At 50.6% G+C, this 22,273-nt stretch overlaps 1 protein-coding gene across 1 annotated transcript in view; it reads right to left on the reverse strand.

The window, feature by feature from the left end:
* The window catches only part of LOC123760538 (paired mesoderm homeobox protein 2B), a 175,277-nt gene that overhangs the window by 4,446 nt on the left and 148,558 nt on the right, over positions 1-22,273 (reverse strand). The gene's annotated exons all lie outside the window — the stretch shown is intronic.

Here is a 22,273-nt window from a genome sequence, read left to right on the forward strand (position 1 = left end):
TCCACAAGTGGTTGGGCACCATTCCTTTCCCGTCCGTCCCATCCCAAACCCTTATCCTGACCCCTTCCCAGTGCTATATAGTCGCAATGGCTTGGCGCTTTCTCCCTGATAGTTCCACAGGAGCAAGTACCGCGGGTCGTTGGTGGCCAGAGACCGCCAGGGCTCGCGGGGGAGTCAAGTATTTACCATCAGGAGTCAACAGCAACATTACGAAAGTGAGCCGTAAAACGCCGTAAAACGTAAAACGCCATTATTTATTAACCCGTGAAGCCCGTGAAGGACGCACACACGAACGGCAACCCGTTCTCGCACTTGCTTATGGTCAATATTGGCTTATTTAATAAGTGCATATGTGACATACTAATTGATTGTGAATATTTTACTTTACCTTGAAAAGCTTCATAGAAAACGGTATAGGTTAAGTAATAATTGTAATTAAGAAGCAATAAGATGCTTGTCTTAACATACTAAGAAGGTTAGGTGAGGTCGGTGTTTTCTATGAAGCTTTTCAAGGTAAACTAAAATATTCACAATCAATTAGTATGTCACATATGCACTTGTTAAATAAGCCAATATTGACTAAGCAAGTGCGAAAACGGGTTGCGAACGGTAGCAACAGAGGGAGTTCACGAATGCGTGTAATCCATTATACTGTCAACACGAATGAAACGCCCAAACAGGAAACTAAACTCAGACGGGAGACAGATCTTCAACATAAATAATTTATAATGATAGCAGAAACTAATAATAAACTAATAAATAATTTATAAGTTAGCAGAAACTATTTTGAATGATGAAGAACACCAAAAGGTTGTATAGAGGCCACAACGCTCAGAAATGTATAAAAAGAGGCATCAAATATCTGTCCAAACCCCCTTATACATAAATATAGAAAGGGTTCTGAGAGTCTCAGTAACTTGAGATCTTAACCGGAGAGAATATAATCCACAAGTTGTCAAATGATATATCTAGAAACGCTGGAAATAAAACGCTAAATTTTCAAACCATTTATTTTGCCCTTGTTACCCCCCCCCCCTTGTGATTATCTTGCCCCCCCCTCTTTCACCCCCCCCCCCGATCCACCAATCACCCCCAATCCCCCCCCCCTTCACCGACACCTAGCGACTGAATGTTAAACTTGGAAGCACAAATGTGTACACAGTTGAAAACGTGTCGGAGAGTGGCAAAGGCAGAATGGAAAAAAAAAGGTTTAATAACAGCACCTGCCAAAACCCCTCGACTAGTGCTGGTGTCCAAGTACACAGTCAATACTCTCAACAACAACAGAAATGGAAATATAAATAATTAACACCTCATATCACACACACACACACACACACACACGCACACACACGCACACACACACACACACACACACACACACACACACACACACACGCACGCACACACACACACACACACACACACACACACACACACACACGCACGCACACACACACACACACACACACACACACACACACACACACACACACACGCACACACACACACACACACACACACACACACACACACACGCACGCACACACACACACACACACACACACACACACACGCACACACACACACACACACACACACACACACACACACACACACACACACACACGCACACACACACACACGCACACACACACGCACACACACACACACACACACGCACACACACACACACACACACACACACACACACACACGCACACACACACGCACACACACACACACACACACACACACACACACACACACACACACACACACGCACACACACACACACGCACACACACACGCACACACACACACACACACACACGCACACACACACACACGCACACACACACACACACACACACGCACACACACACGCACACACACACACACACACACACACACGCACACACACACACACACACGCTCACACACACGCGCACACACACACACGCACACACACACACACACACACACACACACACACACACACACGCACACACACACACACACACACACACACACACACACACACACGCACACACACACACACACACACACACACACGCACACACACACACACACACACACACACACACACACACACGCACACACACACACACACACGCGCACACACACACACACACACACACACACACACACACACACACACACACACACAATAAATATATATATATATATATATATATATATATATATATATATATATATATATATATATATATATATATATATATAATATAATGAAAAGGGACTCACGAAGCATTAGAGGGGAACTTTTATTTGTCCTTATCAATGTAAGTTTCATATTCCTTTTTCTTACCACTCATTTTCTTGTGTTTTTCTTTTGCTTAATTATATATGAGAGCGAGATAAGGAGTCACGTCTTCACTGTACACAATCTGCACCTTTCACCATCTTCCCAGCCGTGGTTGACCCTTTTCTCACCTCTCTCTGACTTTGAAAATCTCAACCTCGTAAGGTAACTAAACCTGACGTCGTAAAAAAAAAGAGGAGAGGAGAGACATAGCAGAGACGTACAAAATACCCAGGGGAAATTTACAGAGTAGAAAAGGAAGAAATGTTCACAAATGAACACCAAGTGAACAAGAGGGGCATGGATGGTAACTTGAGACTCCGAAATAGGGTAGGAGTTATTGCATTAGACAACCGGCGGCTGGGAAACCGGGGTCCAGGAGCTGGTGTTCAACCCTACAGACACAACGAGTACAATGAGGACCAAAGGGCCAGAGGTCAACCCCCGCAAGCACAAGTAGGTGAGTACAACTAGGTGAGTACACACACGGGCTGGTTAGCTGAGTGGACAGCGCCTTAGACTCGTGAACCTAGGGACCCGGGTTCGATCCCGGCAGCCGGCGGAAAAACAAATGGGCAGAGTTTCCTTCACCCTGACGCACCTGTTACCTAGCAGTAAATAGGTACCTGGGTGTTAGACAGCTGTTACGGGCTGCTTCCTGGGGATGTGTGTGTGTGTGTGTGTGTGTGTGTGTGTGTGTGTGTGTGTGTGTGTGTTAGAGAGAAATATAAGTAGTAGATATAATAGACGAAAAATAAATTACTTAGAAAGGCTACCACTATCTATCGCCTTTCAGTGGCGGCAGCAGACCAATTAGCCAAGAGCTAATAGCTCCATTCTGCAGGCACAAATAGTAAATACAAAAAAATAGTAAATACACATACACGAACGCCGAGAACACACACACACACACACACACACACACACACACACACACACACACACGTAAAATATATATCATTGTACCGGTATATGAAAGCCAAAGAGAGAGAGAGGGGGGGGGCGGGGGAGGGGGGGGGGGCGGGGGAGGGGGGGGGAGAGGGGCGGCAGGAACCCAGCAATAAAGTGTTGTGGAGACAGGCCAGGCGTGAGCTGTCTGCCACTTTTGTTGATGAATTCACTTTTATTTCATGCCGGCGACGCGTTCACCACCATAAATTCTCAATAAAGAAAACGGGATGCGTTCCTTTTGACGCCTTGTTCAACTGTGGATGGTGCGCCCCCCCCCCCCCATCTACCAGGGGGTGGGGGGGGGTACTCATTGAGTACCGTTGTTTAGAGGAGGAGGCGTCGCGTACCGTTATTTGGGATGGGGGGGGGGGTAGCGTCGAGTACCGCTATCTAGTAGCGTGGGTCGTATTTGACTCTCGTTTTATCTGTTAGTAAAGTATATTTATATATATATATATATTTGTATATATATACTTATTGTTATGGTATCAACATCGTTGCTGGCGTGGCCATTTCGGCGCCATCTATGGACCGGCACTCCAACTCCCAGGTATTAGGTGAGACGCAGACAACGTCATCTGTTGACGGTGGTGTTGCGTCGGTGAAAGGCTCCTGTTTCATACCTCAGTTAGGAGGTGAGGTCGATGGTGATGACCTCTGGTGGGTGGAGGAAAGATATCAACCCACATAGGTTGTGCATGCAATTATAATTACAGTTCCGAAATCTTTTCAGAAGTTCTTTCAGAAGGGTGTTATCCTAAGGCCACCCAGTATACTGTCTGTCTAGCTAATGACGTTTATGTTCACAGAAGTGACGTGACGAGGCGATTGAGCTGAGGAGAGCAGTTCTCCTTGGTCAGTCCAGAATTCCTGACTTGGTCCTGTGAGAGGACAAAGTGGCCGCCGTCGGTAGTAGCAGTGTGTTAGGCTGTTATACTTATGCAGTGTTGTGTGGACTGACGACCCGGGATTTGGCCAAGAGGAGTTACGAGACGACAATAGTGTTCGCGTGCTGGTGAGTGCTGCTAGTGTGTTGCTAGAGACTTCTGCCAGGGTGTTGGCTACTCCTGTACGTGATTATTTGAGAACCCTGTCAGCGTGTTGCTGAAGCCCTCTGCCAGTGTGTTTCTGGAGAGCGGATGCGGGGTATTGGGACATTGTGATGATACGGTGTGTGGACTGGCCCATGTTGAGGAATAAGGTGAACACGCCGGTGATTACCATTAAGCGCGGACGAGGTGTACTTGAAGATAGTGGACTCACCGGGACTTGATGAACACTGTGGATCTATTGAGTGTCCAGGGTAAAAGCGACACAGTGTAAATATGTGTAGTAATACTTCTATATATAAGATATTGGTGAAGGTGTAATTGCGTATTGTTTATCCTCCCTTTATTCTCTGCACTATTACTTGCCACCGCCAGTTCTTGAGAACTTGCCATTGACTTGGGTTAGTATCATAGCAGAAGAGGTTATAAGACACGTTAACAGAAAGAACCAGGGGCAAGATTCACGAAAGCACTTACGCAAGCACTTACGAACGTGTACATCTTTTCTCAATCTTTGACGGCTTTGATTACATTTATTAAACAGTTTACAAGTATGAAAACTTCCGATTCAACTGTTGTTATTGTTATAAACAGCCTCCTGGTGCTTCGGAGCTCATTAACTGTTAAATAATTGGAAACAAAGCCGCCAAAGATTAAGAAAATATGTACACGTTCGTAAGTGCTTGCGTAAGTGATTTCGTGATTCTGGCCTCTGGTTACTGGCTCAAGCTGGCCGTAACTATATATATATTATAATATATATAATGTGTGTGTGTGAGTGTGATAACAAGAGGGAAGGTAAGACCGAACACACGGCCAGAAATACTGCATAAATTTGTCTTGTGTTGCAAGATGGGGGGGGGGGGGGGGGAAGGGGAGGGGAGGGATAGTCCAATTTCTCTAATGACCTGATCATATCTCGAGTTTTGTTGGTGTTCCGGCGGCTCTTTTGGACGTGGTGGCGAGGCAGACTAATTTAAATCGGGTAGACCACTAATATACCCAGGGTAGACCACTAATATGCCTAGGGTAGACCACTAATATACCCAGGGTAGACCACTAATATGCCTAGGGTAGACCACTAATATGCCCCCGGGTAGGTCTTCAACTCGCTAGGGTCCGATTTACACGTATTTCGGCAGCCAGTTCAGTTTGGTGCTTTGAACATTGGCCTGGACGATAGACCTTATAGCCACCACGAGAGCGAGCAACTGACCATCCAACGAGAATACACACTCGGTGTGATGTAAATACAGAGTAGATTGTAAACTCAGCATGTGTGTACACCGAGAAGCTGAGTTTGCGTCTAGAGGCTGGAGTCCACCTGGCCCCCCCCTAGAGGCTGGAGTCCACCTGGCCCCCCCCTAGAGGCTGGAGTCCACCTGGCCCCCCCCTAGAGGCTGGAGTCCACCTGGCCCCCCCCTAGAGGCTGGAGTCCACCTGGCCCCCCCCTAGAGGCTGGAGTCCACCTGGCCCCCCCCTAGAGGCTGGAGTCCACCTGGCCCCCCCCTAGAGGCTGGAGTCCACCTGGCCCCCCCCTAGAGGCTGGAGTCCACCTGGCCCCCCCCTAGAGGCTGGAGTCCACCTGGCCCCCCCCTAGAGCCTGTGTAACACTGTAAAAGTGTTTGAGTTAGTTTATTTAAAATATATATAGAGTACATGAGTCACAGACAAGGATCTGAGAGGCGCCAGTTGTCTGCCTGAGATCTCACACCTCAAAGCGTTAATGACCTCAAGTGACCTGAGGTCAGATCATGAGAATTTCACCTTGCTTCCGCTAAGCTCTTAATTGTAGTCTGGTAGCCTTCAAACAAGCCGACGTTTAAGGAGTGGCTTGGTAGTGCCGGAGGCTATCTATTTGTGGGCGGAGTTAGCTACTAGGTTCCCCAATATAAACTCGGAGAGCTATCCAGAAAGGAGGATTAATCAAGAGAACAGCAGACGAGCAGAGCAGGGAGGCTGTCGGCCGGCAGGGCGGGAGTCTCTGTCAACTACAGACCCCCCCCCCCCTCTCTATTCAACTTAGACTCAGTCCTCGGTGAGTGAACATTTAGGTGACTTGGTCGTGTTTACATATGTTGTGTGATGATCAGGGGCAGTCAAGTTGTAGGGTTCTCGAATTCTTGGATGATGACTCACTTTGCATATTAAACTGGAACATTTTAATTGAATTGCTAAATTATGATACTTCATGTGAAATATAATTATGAATTTATTATTTAAATTGTGTTTAACTTTGTTCCCTAGAGATTTTGAGTTGAGGATTTGAGAAAGCCTCTGTAGTTACTGGTTTCATGGTTTAGAATGAGTACATGATAAAGATGGGACCATACTAATAATGATCTCTTGATAACATCTTTTGAGAATATTGGGATACAGACAAGTTCCATTCCTTGTCTTGTATGTAATGATCATGAATGGATGGTGGCAGCATTTCGTCTCCTACTATCTACTTTCGACTTCTACTATCTACTCTTCTACTTCTACCTATCTACTCCTCTCCCTCCACCCCTCTCTAAACTCTCACTTTCAACTAACGACCCTCCTCGCTCCTCCCACCTCTCTACCTCTCACCCCAAACCCTCACTAATTACTTCACTATTCATTTCTTTCCTTTCGTTTCCTCTTATACGTTTGTGGCAATGATTCTGTATTCTAGAGTTCTCTCTAGAGTTTCGGGTAGCTGATCCAGTTACGGCGCCTTGTAGTCTTAGCACCTAGGTAGTCAAATACCTAGGTTACAAGGTGTTGAACGAGAGAGGTTGCCTTAGGAACTCTGGAGGTGCTCTAGAATAGTTAGCTAACTGGGGACGGGATAACGGACTAGAGAGAGCTGTTTCCCCCGGCCTCGTTAGTTAACTGTGGGGTGGAATAATGGACAAGATAGAGCTATTTCCCCCACCCCCCGTTACAATGTTGGCAGCGGTGTTGAACAATGTTGTAGGTAGTTGGTGTTCTTTTAACATTGTTCAGTCCCACGTGTCTTTTTGCCGCTCAGGCGCTATCAGGGAGATCTTGACAGGTGTTTTACTTTCGCGATTTAGCGAGTTTTTTCAGGCTAGGAGATTGTGATTCTCTAGTGTTGTGGTTTAGTGATTTTGTGAGTTTTGTGGTGTTCAGGGAATGTTCACCAGAACTTGCGTGTGTAGTGCTTAATGTTAGTGATAAGATTTGGTGATTTGGGAACTTAGCGGTGTTGGTAGTGCAGGTCAGCTGAGTGTGACAGGTGACCTCGCATGTCCCACGGGGACACCCAGCCACCGCTGGTCTCCAGGTCAGTGGGGAGTGGCAGGTGTAGTTTTTAAGTAGTGGTTCTGCTCAGATTATTGCGATCGACTGTTTTACTCCATTTGAACGCAATAACCCGAGGTGTACTGGTATTGTACAGCATGCTAGGGGGAGACTTAGTATGTCAGTAGACTTCACGTTGGGGACGCTCGACGTTAGATAGTCTGGTCACAGGTGTGGCAACAGTTTTGAGTTGTTTACCGGCGGAGAAGCTAGGGAAACACTCTGGGTCACGTAGGTGGCTGTAGGTTAAGGGTGGGAGTAATGGTTAATTATGTACTTAAGATTAGGAACGGTACAGTTAAGTTTAGGCTAGTGTTTTGTCTATTAGTTTTGATTTTTTTTGTGTGACAAGTTAAAAGTAGTGATGACCTTATTCTCTCTTCTCTAACTTTCCTCTGTTACTGTTTTATGTTCCACCAAGTCAATATCATTCAGAGTTAATTGAAGTATTGAAAATTGAAGTGTAGTTGTTGCCAGGAGGAGAGCGTTATGTTATGACTGTGTGAACCCTATACAAACTACAGGGTCACACAACAAGATGGAACACGGGTATTGTCGCCTTTATGTTCATCCACAGGTGGGAGCCAGAAGAGAGGAGAGGCGCGACGCATATGCAGAAGAGAGAGACGGCTGCTGTGTACCACACTCAGGGAAGTTCCTCACCACCACGACGACCAGCCCCCTACCTGGATGTCAGGGCCACCACCACCACCACCATCACCCCAGGGGTTCCCCGAGATACAGCCCTCTCGGTCGGTCAACATTGGTCTACCCGAGTGGACCCCAAGACGGACGGACCCCCAGTGGACCCCAGGTCGTTCTGCAGACGACCCCAGACGACCCAGTAATGATGGAAGAGGAGCAACAACGACTCCAGTCTGTCCCACCAACATCGGTCTACCCAGGATGGACCCCAGGACGGACAGACCCCCAATGGACCCCAGGTCGCTTGTCTAAGACCCATGGGAGGAGGAAGAGAGAAGAAAGAAGAGAGAAGAAAGAAGAGAGAAGAAAGAAGATGATAAGCCAAGCTGAGACACGATACCTAGTGTCCCTTGCTGGTGTCAGCATCATTGCATGGAGCGTAATTGCAAGACAGGATCGTTTGCCTTAACTGGCCGCCCCTCCTACTAGCATGTTGCTCTGTTGAGTGATTCTTCCTGTGTCAGGCGGACTTGATGTGGCTGTCAGAAGTAGCTCTCTGAAGGAGGCGTGCTGGAGCAACAGGGAGGAAGAAGAGTAGGATGGGATTTCTACTGTTGGCAACTATATGAAGGTCTCGAAACTTGTAGTCCCTATAGCTGTGAAGAACCCCAATATACGTCTCTCATGGTGACTGACGTAGGGCCAATTACAGATCAGCTGGGACAACCGAATTCCACGGTCCTGTGCTCAGTTCAAGTAGTAACGGCTTTCGGGTTGACCAAGTGTTGTTGTGCGTTAACGACGGAGAAGCGACGGAGGCAGTTGTGTTGAAGAAATGTGGTACAGGATTATCTACAAGACCAAGCAGTGACGTCGCCCAGCCAGAGACAATGGACGTCTGTCTACATATTTCATTTTTAGAGTAGGATGATGTATATTTGTTTAGCTAGGATGTATTTTTTTTTCGTTAATAAAGTTGTTGCACACAGCTAGCTTGCTTTAGCAGTGTTGCAAAAACTTTATTTCGGGGAGAAGGGGAGATGTAACACTGTAAAAGTGTTTGAGTTAGTTTATTTAAAATATATATAGAGTACATGAGTCACAGACAAGGATCTGAGAGGCGCCAGTTGTCTGCCTGAGATCTCACACCTCAAAGCGTTAATGACCTCAAGTGACCTGAGGTCAGATCATGAGAATTTCACCTTGCTTCCGCTAAGCTCTTAATTGTAGTCTGGTAGCCTTCAAACAAGCCGACGTTTAAGGAGTGGCTTGGTAGTGCCGGAGGCTATCTATTTGTGGGCGGAGTTAGCTACTAGGTTCCCCAATATAAACTCGGAGAGCTATCCAGAAAGGAGGATTAATCAAGAGAACAGCAGACGAGCAGAGCAGGGAGGCTGTCGGCCGGCAGGGCGGGAGTCTCTGTCAACTACAGACCCCCCCCCCCTCTCTATTCAACTTAGACTCAGTCCTCGGTGAGTGAACATTTAGGTGACTTGGTCGTGTTTACATATGTTGTGTGATGATCAGGGGCAGTCAAGTTGTAGGGTTCTCGAATTCTTGGATGATGACTCACTTTGCATATTAAACTGGAACATTTTAATTGAATTGCTAAATTATGATACTTCATGTGAAATATAATTATGAATTTATTATTTAAATTGTGTTTAACTTTGTTCCCTAGAGATTTTGAGTTGAGGATTTGAGAAAGCCTCTGTAGTTACTGGTTTCATGGTTTAGAATGAGTACATGATAAAGATGGGACCATACTAATAATGATCTCTTGATAACATCTTTTGAGAATATTGGGATACAGACAAGTTCCATTCCTTGTCTTGTATGTAATGATCATGAATGGATGGTGGCAGCATTTCGTCTCCTACTATCTACTTTCGACTTCTACTATCTACTCTTCTACTTCTACCTATCTACTCCTCTCCCTCCACCCCTCTCTAAACTCTCACTTTCAACTAACGACCCTCCTCGCTCCTCCCACCTCTCTACCTCTCACCCCAAACCCTCACTAATTACTTCACTATTCATTTCTTTCCTTTCGTTTCCTCTTATACGTTTGTGGCAATGATTCTGTATTCTAGAGTTCTCTCTAGAGTTTCGGGTAGCTGATCCAGTTACGGCGCCTTGTAGTCTTAGCACCTAGGTAGTCAAATACCTAGGTTACAAGGTGTTGAACGAGAGAGGTTGCCTTAGGAACTCTGGAGGTGCTCTAGAATAGTTAGCTAACTGGGGACGGGATAACGGACTAGAGAGAGCTGTTTCCCCCGGCCTCGTTAGTTAACTGTGGGGTGGAATAATGGACAAGATAGAGCTATTTCCCCCACCCCCCGTTACACCTGGAGTCCACCTGGCCCCCCCCCTAGAGGCTAGAGTCCACCTAGCCCCCCCCTAGAGGCTGCAGTCCACCTGCCCCCCCCCTAGAGGCTGGAGTCCACCTGGCCCTCCCCCTAGAGGCTGGAGTCCACCTGGGCCTCCCCCCCTTGAGGCTGGAGTCCACCTGGGGCCCCCCCCCTAGAGGCTGGAGTCCACCTGGGGCCCCCCCCTAGAGGCTGGAGTCCACCTGGGCCCCCCCCCCTAGAGGCTGGAGTCCACCTGGGCCCCCCCCCCTAGAGGCTGGAGTCCACCTGGGCCCCCCCCCTAGAGGCTGGAGTCCACCTGGCCCCCCCCCCTAGAGGCTGGAGTCCACCTGGCCCCCCCCCTAGAGGCTGGAGTCCACCTGGGCCCCCCCCCTAGAGGCTGGAGTCCACCTGGGCCCCCCCCCTAGAGGCTGGAGTCCACCTGGGCCCCCCCCCCCTAGAGGCTGGAGTCCACCTGGGCCCCCCCCCTAGAGGCTAGAGTCCACCTGTCCCCCTAGAAGCTAGAGTCCACCTAGCCCCCCCTAGAGGCTAGAGTCCACCTGCCCTTCTATGCATCACAAAACAGGTGAACTCAGATGAGCAAAGCCAGGAGCAGCATCAGCCACCGCACCAGAAGCGCCCTAACCCGGCCCCTCTGTGACACACAATTACGGGTCGTGGGACGACGGGCGTTAAGGGTCATATATGTAACACCCGCGGCTTGTGTCCTGCGTCGTCAAAGCTTCCCTTGGGGAGGGGGGGGGACTCGAACCCCCGCCCCCCCCCCCCCTCTCTCGCTTGTCCGAAAGTTGCAGAGTCAACAGTTTGTTCTTGTAGGTTTTATTGGGTTGATCAGTCAAGGGCGGCGGCGGCGGCGGCGGCGGCGGCGGCGGCGGCGGCGGGCGTTTCGTCCAGGAATCGAACTCTGTAACGGATCAAACATGTCCGCTTTGAGTAACTTCAGGCACGGCGGCTGTATAAGCACCTCGAGTCTCAGTCTGGCGCACTCAATCACCGCGCGCACTCGCGTGCACTCGCAAACAGCTTTTGTTGTTCTAGTTTTGGATGGGGGCTAACGTTTGAAGTATGTGTGTGTGTGTGTGTGTGTGTGTGTGTGTGTGTGTGTGTGTGTGTGTTGGTGAGTGAGTGTGTTGGTGAGTGAATGGGAATGGGATTGAGTGCGTGAGGTGTCACTCGAATGCTAGGAAACTGGGGGGGGGGGGTGAAGGGCCACTAGGGTGTGGCTGGCAGGTGTGTGTACCACCCCCTAAGCCAGCAGGTGTGTGTGTGTGTGTGTGTACCACCCCCTAAGCCAGCAGGTGTGTGTGTGTGTGTACCACCCCCTAAGCCAGCAGGTGTGTGTGTGTGTACCACCCCCTAAGCCAGCAGGTGTGTGTGTGTGTGTACCACCCCCTAAGCCAGCAGTGTGTGTGTGTGTACCACCCCCTTAGCCAGCAGTGTGTGTGTGTGTACCACCCCCTAAGCCAGCAGTGTGTGTGTGTACCACCCCCTAAGCCAGCAGGTGTGGACGAGGCGAGGTGGGAGGGACACAAGGGAGTGTGGAGCTGGGGGAGATATGGCCACTGGTTATGTACCTTTAAGATCTACAATACTGCCAGCTGGTGGACTTCAGCAGCGGCATTGTGGGAGGTTAGTGTGTGGGGGTGCTGCTCCACACCAGGTGGGGGGTGCTGCTCCACACCAGGTGGGGGTGCTGCTCCACACCAGGTGGGAGTGCTGCTCCACACCAGGTTAGGTTAGGTTAGGTTAGGGTGGTACAGCCTCCCCCACCACCAGCAGGTGGGTGGTACAGCCTCCCCCACTACCACCAGCAGGTGGGTGGTACAGCCTCCCCCACCACCAGCAGGTGGGTGGTACAGCCTCCCCCACCATCAGCAGGTGGGTGGTACAGCCTCCCCCACCACCAGCAGGTAGGTGGTATAGCCTCCCCCACCACCAGCAGGTGGGTGGTATAGCCTCCCCCACCACCAGCAGGTGGGTGGTACAGCCTCCCCCACCACCACCAGCAGGTAGGTGGTATAGCCTCCCCCACCACCAGCAGGTGGGTGGTATAGCCTCCCCCACCACCAGCAGGTGGGTGGTACAGCCTCCCCCACCACCACCAGCAGGTGGGTGGTATAGCCTCCCCCACCACCAGCAGGTGTGTGGTATAGCCTCCCCCACCACCAGCAGGTGGGTGGTACAGCCTCCCCCACCACCAGCAGGTGGGTGGTACAGCCTCCCCCACCACCAGCAGGTGGGTGGTACAGCCTCCCCCACCACCAGCAGGTGGGTGGTACAGCCTCCCCCACCACCACCAGCAGGTGGGTGGTACAGCCTCCCCCACCACCAGCAGGTGGGTGGTATAGCCTCCCCCACCACCACCAGCAGGTGGGTGGTACAGCCTCCCCCACCACCAGCAGGTGGGTGGTACAGCCTCCCCCACCACCAGCAGGTGGGTGGTACAGCCTCCCCCACCACCAGCAGGTGGGTGGTATAGCCTCCCCCACCACCACCAGCAGGTGGGTGGTACAGCCTCCCCCACCACCAGCAGGTGGGTGGTACAGCCTCCCCCACCACCAGCAGGTGGGTGGTACAGCCTCCCCCACCACCAGCAGGTGGGTGGTACAGCCTCCCCCACCACCAGCAGGTGGGTGGTATAGCCTCCCCCACCACCACCAGCAGGTGGGTGGTACAGCCTCCCCCACCACCACCAGCAGGTGGGTGGTACAGCCTCCCCCACCACCACCAGCAGGTGGGTGGTATAGCCTCCCCCACCACCACCACCAGCAGGTGGGTGGTACAGCCTCCCCCACCACCAGCAGGTGGGTGGTACAGCCTCCCCCACCACCAGCAGGTGGGTGGTACAGCCTCCCCCACCACCAGCAGGTGGGTGGTATAGCCTCCCCCACCACCACCAGCAGGTGGGTGGTACAGCCTCCCCCACCACCACCAGCAGGTGGGTGGTACAGCCTCCCCCACCACCACCAGCAGGTGGGTGGTATAGCCTCCCCCACCACCACCAGCAGGTGGGTGGTACAGCCTCCCCCACCACCACCAGCAGGTGGGTGGTATAGCCTCCCCCACCACCACCACCAGCAGGTGGGTGGTACAGCCTCCCCCACCACCAGCAGGTGGGTGGTACAGCCTCCCCCACCACCAGCAGGTGGGTGGTACAGCCTCCCCCACCACCAGCAGGTGGGTGGTATAGCCTCCCCCACCACCACCAGCAGGTGGGTGGTACAGCCTCCCCCACCACCACCAGCAGGTGGGTGGTACAGCCTCCCCCACCACCACCAGCAGGTGGGTGGTATAGCCTCCCCCACCACCACCACCAGCAGGTGGGTGGTACAGCCTCCCCCACCACCACCAGCAGGTGGGTGGTACAGCCTCCCCCACCACCACCAGCAGGTGGGTGGTACAGCCTCCCCCACCACCACCAGCAGGTGGGTGGTATAGCCTCCCCCACCACCACCACCAGCAGGTGGGTGGTACAGCCTCCCCCACCACCACCACCAGCAGGTGGGTGGTACAGCCTCCCCCACCACCACCACCCTCGCCAGGTTCACCACCGTCAATGACTCTCAGATTGTGTCATATAAACATTTTTTTTCAACTTTTAACCCTTGTTTTCCGTGACATTTTGAGGGCTTCTGGCAGGAGCCGCGGAGTAGCCGGGGGACTATAGCGGAAATATAGCCTATTATAGCGGGAGATATCCTGGTCGTGCAAGGTTTACCTGTCGTTCAGCGTGTAAACTCGCTACTTAGGTGCCGTCCTGCAAGGTTGCAAGTGGCCCGAAAGTCGCATTAATATATAACAGCCGAGCATAATGTTCCCGTCTCAGGCGCCCGGGATGGTCTAGGAACGCCCATGTTCTCAATTGCAATTGTCTCGTGTTGCGTGTAGAGGCAGCGGGCAACCTGCAACACCCGCTCTGCCAGATTCAATTTGCTTCTATTTCTTCCTGATTCTGAGGAGAACAAGAGACCTACAGCAAAAATCTTGCCGGATCTATGCCATAGTTTGCCGCCAAGATTGCCGCCATTTTGTCTTAATGTCCGGCCCAAGAACCAATCACGTCCTCGATTACAGCTCCAACGAGACAATCGGGCGAGTCCGTTTCCTCGAACAATTGACTTCAGGGCGAAGATGTAATCTCCTTATCCGGCTCGGATATGCTAGGATAAGGAGAATTAAGGTTAAATAATGGGACCGACTGCCAGTCTGAGTGATGGAAATACGATCACTTCAAAATTTAGCCGAGCAAATGGCTGAGTGTGCGAGGTGATGCCGTCGACATAAGTCACCGTTGAGGCGGTCGGGACGCGCAGTAACCCTCCTCGGTCGGGTTCCGGGGAGTCCGTGATTGTTTCCGCGCTCGCTTCTTATAGCCAATCAGAAAGACTTTATTGGTTTTCGCAGAATCTAATCTGTGTTACGGGCTCTTACTCCAGCAGTAAGGTAGAGAGTGACCCCTAGGTGATTCCAGGCTCTGTAGGAGGATGTGTAGTGGATGTCTTTGGATGTTGGCCCAAGATGTTGAGGCCAGGAGGAGGCTGCCGATGATGCCCCTGTTTATGTCAATTGATGATTGACAGTTGAGAGACGGGATCAAAGGAGCCGAAGCTCCACAACCTCCCTTCAGGCACAACTAGGTGAGATGTCACTCAGGAGGGACCTGAGTGGCGGTACTACCTGTAAGGCAGCCAGGGAGGGGCCACCTGCTGTAACTAGCGGGATAAGACGCCGCCCCTCACCCAGCGCACCTTCCACATACAACACGGACTCTCCCGCCTCCTGCTCCGTTGACATTGGGAGTTGGACTCCGTCATAAAATGAATGTTTGCGAAAATAAAATAAAATAAAGCTTAAAAGATCCGTTCTACAAGTTGATTTTAAGTCATTTTGGTGAAGATCTTCAGTATTTATTAACAGCTTCATTGGCTTCTACCTCGTGGTTATGGATGACAACAGCCCGGTGCTTACTCTGTTGATGGGCGGTGCTCACCCCCTGTTGACGCCTGTGCTCACCCTGTTTATGTCTGTGCTCACCCTGTTTATGTCTGTGCTCACCCTGTTTATGTCTGTGCTCACTCTGTTGATGGACTGTGCCTACTCTGTTGATGGACTGTGCCTACTCTGTTGATGGCCTGAGGATAATGTAGACGGAGGTAACAAGACTGTAGCATAGCACCAGACGACACGGTATCACCTGCCGCTGTACACACACGTGATTCGACTGACTTTACAAGCGCTTGGTTTAGAACTTTCAGTCGTCACTGGCGGAGTCCCCGAGACCTGGTTGCAAAGCCAACCTCAATCCCCCGCCTCTCCTCTTCTCCTCCTTATTCCCAAACCCGTCTCTCCTGCATCATCCCCCTCCCTCCTCCCCCAACACAAACACCGCAGCATCGCCTCCCACAGCCTCCCCCAGCCTCCCCCAGCCTCCCCCACAAGCCTGGACCAGCTCTGAAATTAAACTTGCCCAGCACACTAGGGCGGCTGGGAATTCTTTAATGAAGAGCGGACGCCATCGCTAATTAGACAAAGACTCCGTTCCGTGCGCGCCAAGTTTGAATTTTGAACAGTAATTTGGGGGTGGGGGGAGGGGGGAGGCCTTTAGGGTGTCGCTGAGGTGGAAGTCCTGAGGCAGACGTTTGTGGTCCGATAGCGGGTGTCGGGAGGGGGGGGACTAGGGGGGTTGGGGGGGGGACTAGGGATCAGATAGCGGGTATAGGGTAGGGGGGGAGGCGGGTTACCATAGGTCAGATAACAAGTTCTCCTTTAAAATCAAGTCTCCCGTGAAACATAGTGTCTGTCTGTGCGCGCGTTTTCATTGTGTCATAGAGGTCATTATTATTGTCGTGTTCGTGGTGGAGGAGACGACGAGAGACGACACTGTTCCTCCCTCCCCCCCTACACGGCCAGCAAGGTCTGGTCTCCCGCCCGCCGCCGCCGCCGCCTCGCACTATACGTTAAACGAGATTCCAGATTCCGGTTTTCATGAAGTTGTGGATTCCAGAAATCGTGGAAGGTGTGTGTGGACACGGAGGCTAATTACATAACTACCCGCAGCTGAATAATACAGCAGTTATCTTCAGTAATGGTAAGGAGAGTCGGCGGTGCGCCTTCTCCTAAGTTATGCCTTGTTTCAAGGTGGTTGAGGAAGGGGGGGGGGGGGGAGGGAGGGAGGGAGGAATTATAAAGGGAAAGCGCCAAACCATTATGGCTATATAGCACTTGGAAGGGGTCAGGATAAGGATCTGGGATGGGACGGGGGGAAAGTAATGGTGTCCAACCACTTGGACGGTCGGGGATTGAACGCCGACCTGCATGAAGCGAGACCGTCGCTCTACACCTGTATGGTTCCAGCATTTAAGTTCTGCAGCCCAGAGTGCGAAACAGTGTGGGATCACGATGATATTTCCTTGGGTGGTAATTTGGTGATGGTGGTGTTTCTGGTGATGGCTGTAGTGAATGGTTGTATGGGTGGTGGTGTTAATTACTCAACCACCACCTGGATTCATCCCCCCCCCCTACCCTTTACCCATCTACCACCACACCTGCGGCCACACCGTCAGTCCTCCCAACACACCGACACCGTGAGAGCCACGCCACCATCCTCCTCCTCCGCCACAGCGCCATGTTAAGACTGCACACTGAAATATTTTAATGTAACTGAGAATGTTGGTGCCTAAGTTGGAGCCGTGTCGGGCGCCCTTATGTACGTGGCGGTGCCCGCGGTTATACACCGCCCGTCACTGTCCGTGCCTCGTTACTGTCTTGGGCGTCCGTAGCCACTGCTGCGTCCGTGTCTCAAGCCGCTGCAGCCTTCGACACGAACAGCCCGTAATTCAGTTGAGACAAAGGGCTGAGGGGGGCGCGTCTCCGCCTGGACCGCCGCCTCCTGGGCCTCATCGCTATCCGCAGCCACTCCTCCACTCACGCTCAAGCGTAACTCTCTCTATTAGAGTTAGTGATGCTGCTGGGAACGTGATGCTGCACTTCACCAGATGCCTCTCATCTCCTTCGCCGCCATTGCTCTCTCGTTCCACTTCTTCCTTCCTTTTTTATCATAATTATTAACACGGCTTCAATTTTTTGGGGAGTTAATTCAGTAATTTGGTTATCGGTTCAGTATCTATAGTCTCCAACTGCTTGATTGTACTCTCAATGTACCAGATGAAGATTAACCCACCCAAGAGGTGGCACGGGCATGAATAGCCCGTAAGTGGTAGATTTTTTGAGTGAACGTGATCTTTGGTCGTGAAGGATATACTGCGTGCTGGGCTTGAAGGATATACTGCGTGCTGGGCTTGAAGGATATACTGCGTGCTGGGCTTGAAGGATATACTGCGTGCTGGGCTTGAAGGATATACTGCGTGCTGGGCTTGGAGGATATACTGCGTGCTGGGCTTGAAGGATATACTGCGTGCTGGGCTTGAAGGATATACTGCGTGCTGGGCTTGAAGGATATACTGCGTGCTGGGCTTGAAGGATATACTGTGTGCTGGGCTTGAAGGATATACTGTGTGCTGGGCTTGCATTTAAATCGTCAGTCCTTACTATGTGGCTGCTATCGCGGGGGGAAGGATACTGCTTGACAGTGTTTATGAGGGTGTTCAGCTGCTGGACACTTATCATTACCAGAAGAGTGGCAATGTTGATGGCTTCAGGGTGGTGACTGTAAGATTCAGCGACTCTTAAAGCTCTTCCAAGGTCCTTGGTTGCTCCACATTCCAGGAGATAGTGAAGTAATGGCTTTTCTGTGATTGGCAGAAGATGCATTCCCACTCTCTAGGTTCACTAATCTCCCAGTTACATCTATAACCTAGACAATATACCAGTTGCTCTAGTTACTATATAGTTAGACTCAGAGGACCTCGTTTGGTTTCCATCGTCTGCACTTAACTCACGCGGAGCCGCGCTCTTCGTAGCTACTGAGACAGGCTCATGTGAGAGGTAAAACACACAGGTACTAAATTGCAGAAATTTTATTCAGCGTCAGGCCGTAGTTCGAGATACGTAGCTCTTCAGTTCGAGATGCTGTACGATGATGATGATGATTGGTCGAGATGATCATCATTTATGTTGCTCGTTCGGTATGATGATCATTTGACATACTGTTCCGTCTGGATAGTGGCTGACGGTATATATGACACACACTGTATCCATTTCGTTCGAGGAAAATATATACCTCGGTACACGAATTCCGCTTCTTGGTGTACTGTATATAGTCTCATGTTAGGTGTGAACTATTTTCAAGACTATAATCATAATAGATTATCAGTAAGCTGTCTCGGTGGCTTTATTAACCCTTCAGTGAGTTTGTTAAGGGGTATTCCTGCGCGGGCCCTTAGCCTCTGGCTGGCCCACTAAGTTGACAGATGGTTGATCTTAAGCAACTTGTCCATACACAACCCGCATCAAGGCAACTAGGGACAACTTTAAATTATAATCTTCGGTTCGTGACAGATGTGAAGGTTTGTTATTGTGGTAAGGTTTGTGCTTACCTAATAGTGAATGAGGGAAGAGGGGTCTAGCTCTTCATGCTCGCCTTACTTGTACAGTTGGGACTTGATGTTTTTTTTGAAGCTTTACTGACGTTTAAGTTATTTGTCGTATCTGATTTCGAAATTGTGGATGGAGGTGGCTTCCGCAGCTACTTCTTTCATTGCATTTAATTTGTTCTACAGAGTGCGAGTATTTTCTTACATTTTTACAACTAGATTGCATTTCCAGTTTTCACTTATGCTTTCTTTTCCCTACTTTCTCTCAACTTAGACAAAGCTGTCCTTGTCCACCTTGTCTATTCCCCCCTCAGTATCCCGTATGTAGTGATCATGTCCTCACTGTCCCTTCTCTCATCTTGAGTTGTGATATTAAGCTCCATTAACCTGGCCTCGCAACTTCCCCAACTTAATAAAAGCACAAGTTTTGTCCCCAACCTGTGTACTTTTTCAAGTTAAGCTTAGTGCTTCACGCAGGCGGGTTCCATGCCGATGCTGCGTATTATAATAATAGTCACATAGACTGTACACATTGTCTTTGAAATAGTTTTTATTTTGGTTTAGAAAAGCCTCGTTTCTAATGCTTGTCAGATGCTCCTGATGGTATGTTGCTCTGAGCCTCTCGTGTTAATGCTCGAACTCTGTCCACTATCTTGAGGTTATCTTGAGATGTTTTCGACCAGGCCTCCACTCCCAGGAAGTAGCCCGTGGCAGCTGACTAACACCCAGGTACCTATTTTACTGCTAGGTAACAGGGGCATAGGGGAAAGAAACTCTGCCCATTGTTTCTCGCCGGCGCCTGGGATCGAACCCAGTACCACAGGATCACAAGTCCAGCGTGCTGTCCGCTCGGCCGACCGGCTCCCACTATCTCATCATTTTTTCTCCAAAAGTTGTAGTTGTCTTCCCTTTATAGCAGCGATTGCTTTTAGTGTCATATCTCTTTTTTTTCCATCATGACGTTACACTTGCTGTGGTTGAACTCTAACAGTCATTTGTCTTATTTCCCTGTTTTCATTAGCCACATTATTGCAGTTGGGCCTGTCCCTCGTCTGCCTTCCTAGCTCATTCATCTGCTCTTGTAACTTCCTCTCTCTTTGCCTTTGTCTCCCTTCTTCTGCTCATTATTTTCTTTATTCCCCCTCTCCCTTCTGTCTTCCTCCTGCTCTCTCTCTTCTCTTATTTCTCATTTTGTTTCCCCACACATCCCTACTCCCCCCTCTCACCTATCTTTATACAATCCTTAAAGCTCCCTTCCCTATTCTTACCTTCCATTCTCCTTCCCTCACATCTTCATCCTGTATTGTTGTCTTCCTCCTGACTTTCTTCCTTGGCCCTTGTTTTTCATTCGGGTTTTCCGTCATTGCCATCTCCCATTCACCACCTCACTCCTTCTTGTTCCTCATTCTTCCCTGCCTGCTTGTCTTCCTCTACCCTCCTCCCCTCGTTTTCCCCCCTCACACACCCTTTGTTCCCCCCCCCTCTGCTCTTCTCCTCTCTTCCAGACCCTGTAAACCCCCCCCCCCCCCACCGCCGGCTGCGCCTCCTCCAGCGAGGCCCCAGCTGAGCCGTCCATAACTCACGCTGGCGGTTCGGGTCGTGCGGGTCCGCCGAGACCGCCAGAAGCCCAGTCCAACCATTTCCATAAATTGTGTCAGCGGTCAGCGTAAGAGGGCGGCCTGGAACACATGGGCCGCGTGCATTTGTTAGATTGGTTTTCCAGACACTCCAACGCCTTCCAGTTTCGTGTCAGGAGGGTCGTAGCTGGAATGACCCAATGGCTGCCGGGTTTCAGGAATAAAAGAAAGAGGGGTCTAGGAACAGGGGAAAGGGGATGGGATTGTTTACATGAAGAGTGGATCGCCAAGAATTATTTAGTGGGAGTAGATTATTCCTATTTTACCCTTTGTTTTTTACGGATCCAGTCTGGAAATGTATCGCTGCCTGGAGGCTGGTGGCGGCGGCGGCAGGGAGATGACCTGCAGGGATACCAACCAACGACATCCCAGTTTGCATAAAGATGAACTGTGCCGGAATTATTCGAGACACAGGATTATTTTCATATTCCAGCTTCGCGTCAGGAGTGTCGTAGATGGAGTGCACCGATACCTTCAGAATTCCAGGATCGTGAAAAGAGGAAGAGAGAGGCTTGAGTGTTTGCTGGAAAGGAGTGGCTGTGAGAGAGACCTGGACTGCTACGTCACTCTGCCCCTGCCGGACACCCGGAGAGTGTAGGACACTGTCCTCACAACGAAGGTGGTGTCGACGCCAGGAGTGCTGCAACACATGTCAGCTCCGAGGACCTGCAGGAGGACTTGGCGCAACACAGCCAACACAAAATGAAACCATATCACTGGTTGGATATGCTGATGGTTGATGCTGATGCTGATGATGACAGCTGATGCTGATGACTGGTTGATGCTGAGATGGGAAGAGTTGCCGTAGAGGAGGAGGAATAGCGACTGAGAAAAACTGAAGAAAAAGTGGGGACATGAAGACAAGAAGATTACTGTCATTTGATCTATATATAACCGACGGTCATGGTGAGACATGGTCATGGTGACACATGGCCGTGGTGAGACATGGCCATGGTGAGACATGGCCTTGGTGACACATGGTCGTGTTAAGAAACAAGACGTTAATGAATCAAGAAAACAATGTATAAACACGTCAACGTTACGTGTGACAGTGTCACGCAGGCGACGGGGCCAGTGTCACATATCCTGGGAGAAACACTGCGTGTGTGTGTGTGTGTGTGTGTGTGTGTGTGTGTGTGTGTTTATCTGTGTCACTGAGGAAGGACATCCACCTTACCATCCCCCCCCCAACTCCCCCCCCCTTCCCCCCGCCCCCACCCTTCAGCAGGTGTACCTGTTGCCTGCACACCTCCAAGGACGTGCCAGCGTCTTAATGCTCCCGCCTCCCTGGGGTCGTACGGGGCATATTTTCTTGCTTCTTTGTGACTCGTTTGTGCCTCCACCTGTGGCTCCTCCGTCTGCTTGCTCTCTCACCCGAGAAACGATTGGTCTTTATCCACATTGTGCTTTGTCTCCTGCATGATCGTAGATGTTGGGAGCATGTCCCCCCCCCCCCTCAGGCCTCGTCTCTGTCTTGTGTCGTTATAGCTTC

This window comes from Procambarus clarkii, chromosome 39, assembly GCF_040958095.1.
Source record: "Procambarus clarkii isolate CNS0578487 chromosome 39, FALCON_Pclarkii_2.0, whole genome shotgun sequence".
Lineage (NCBI taxonomy): Eukaryota > Metazoa > Arthropoda > Malacostraca > Decapoda > Cambaridae > Procambarus > Procambarus clarkii.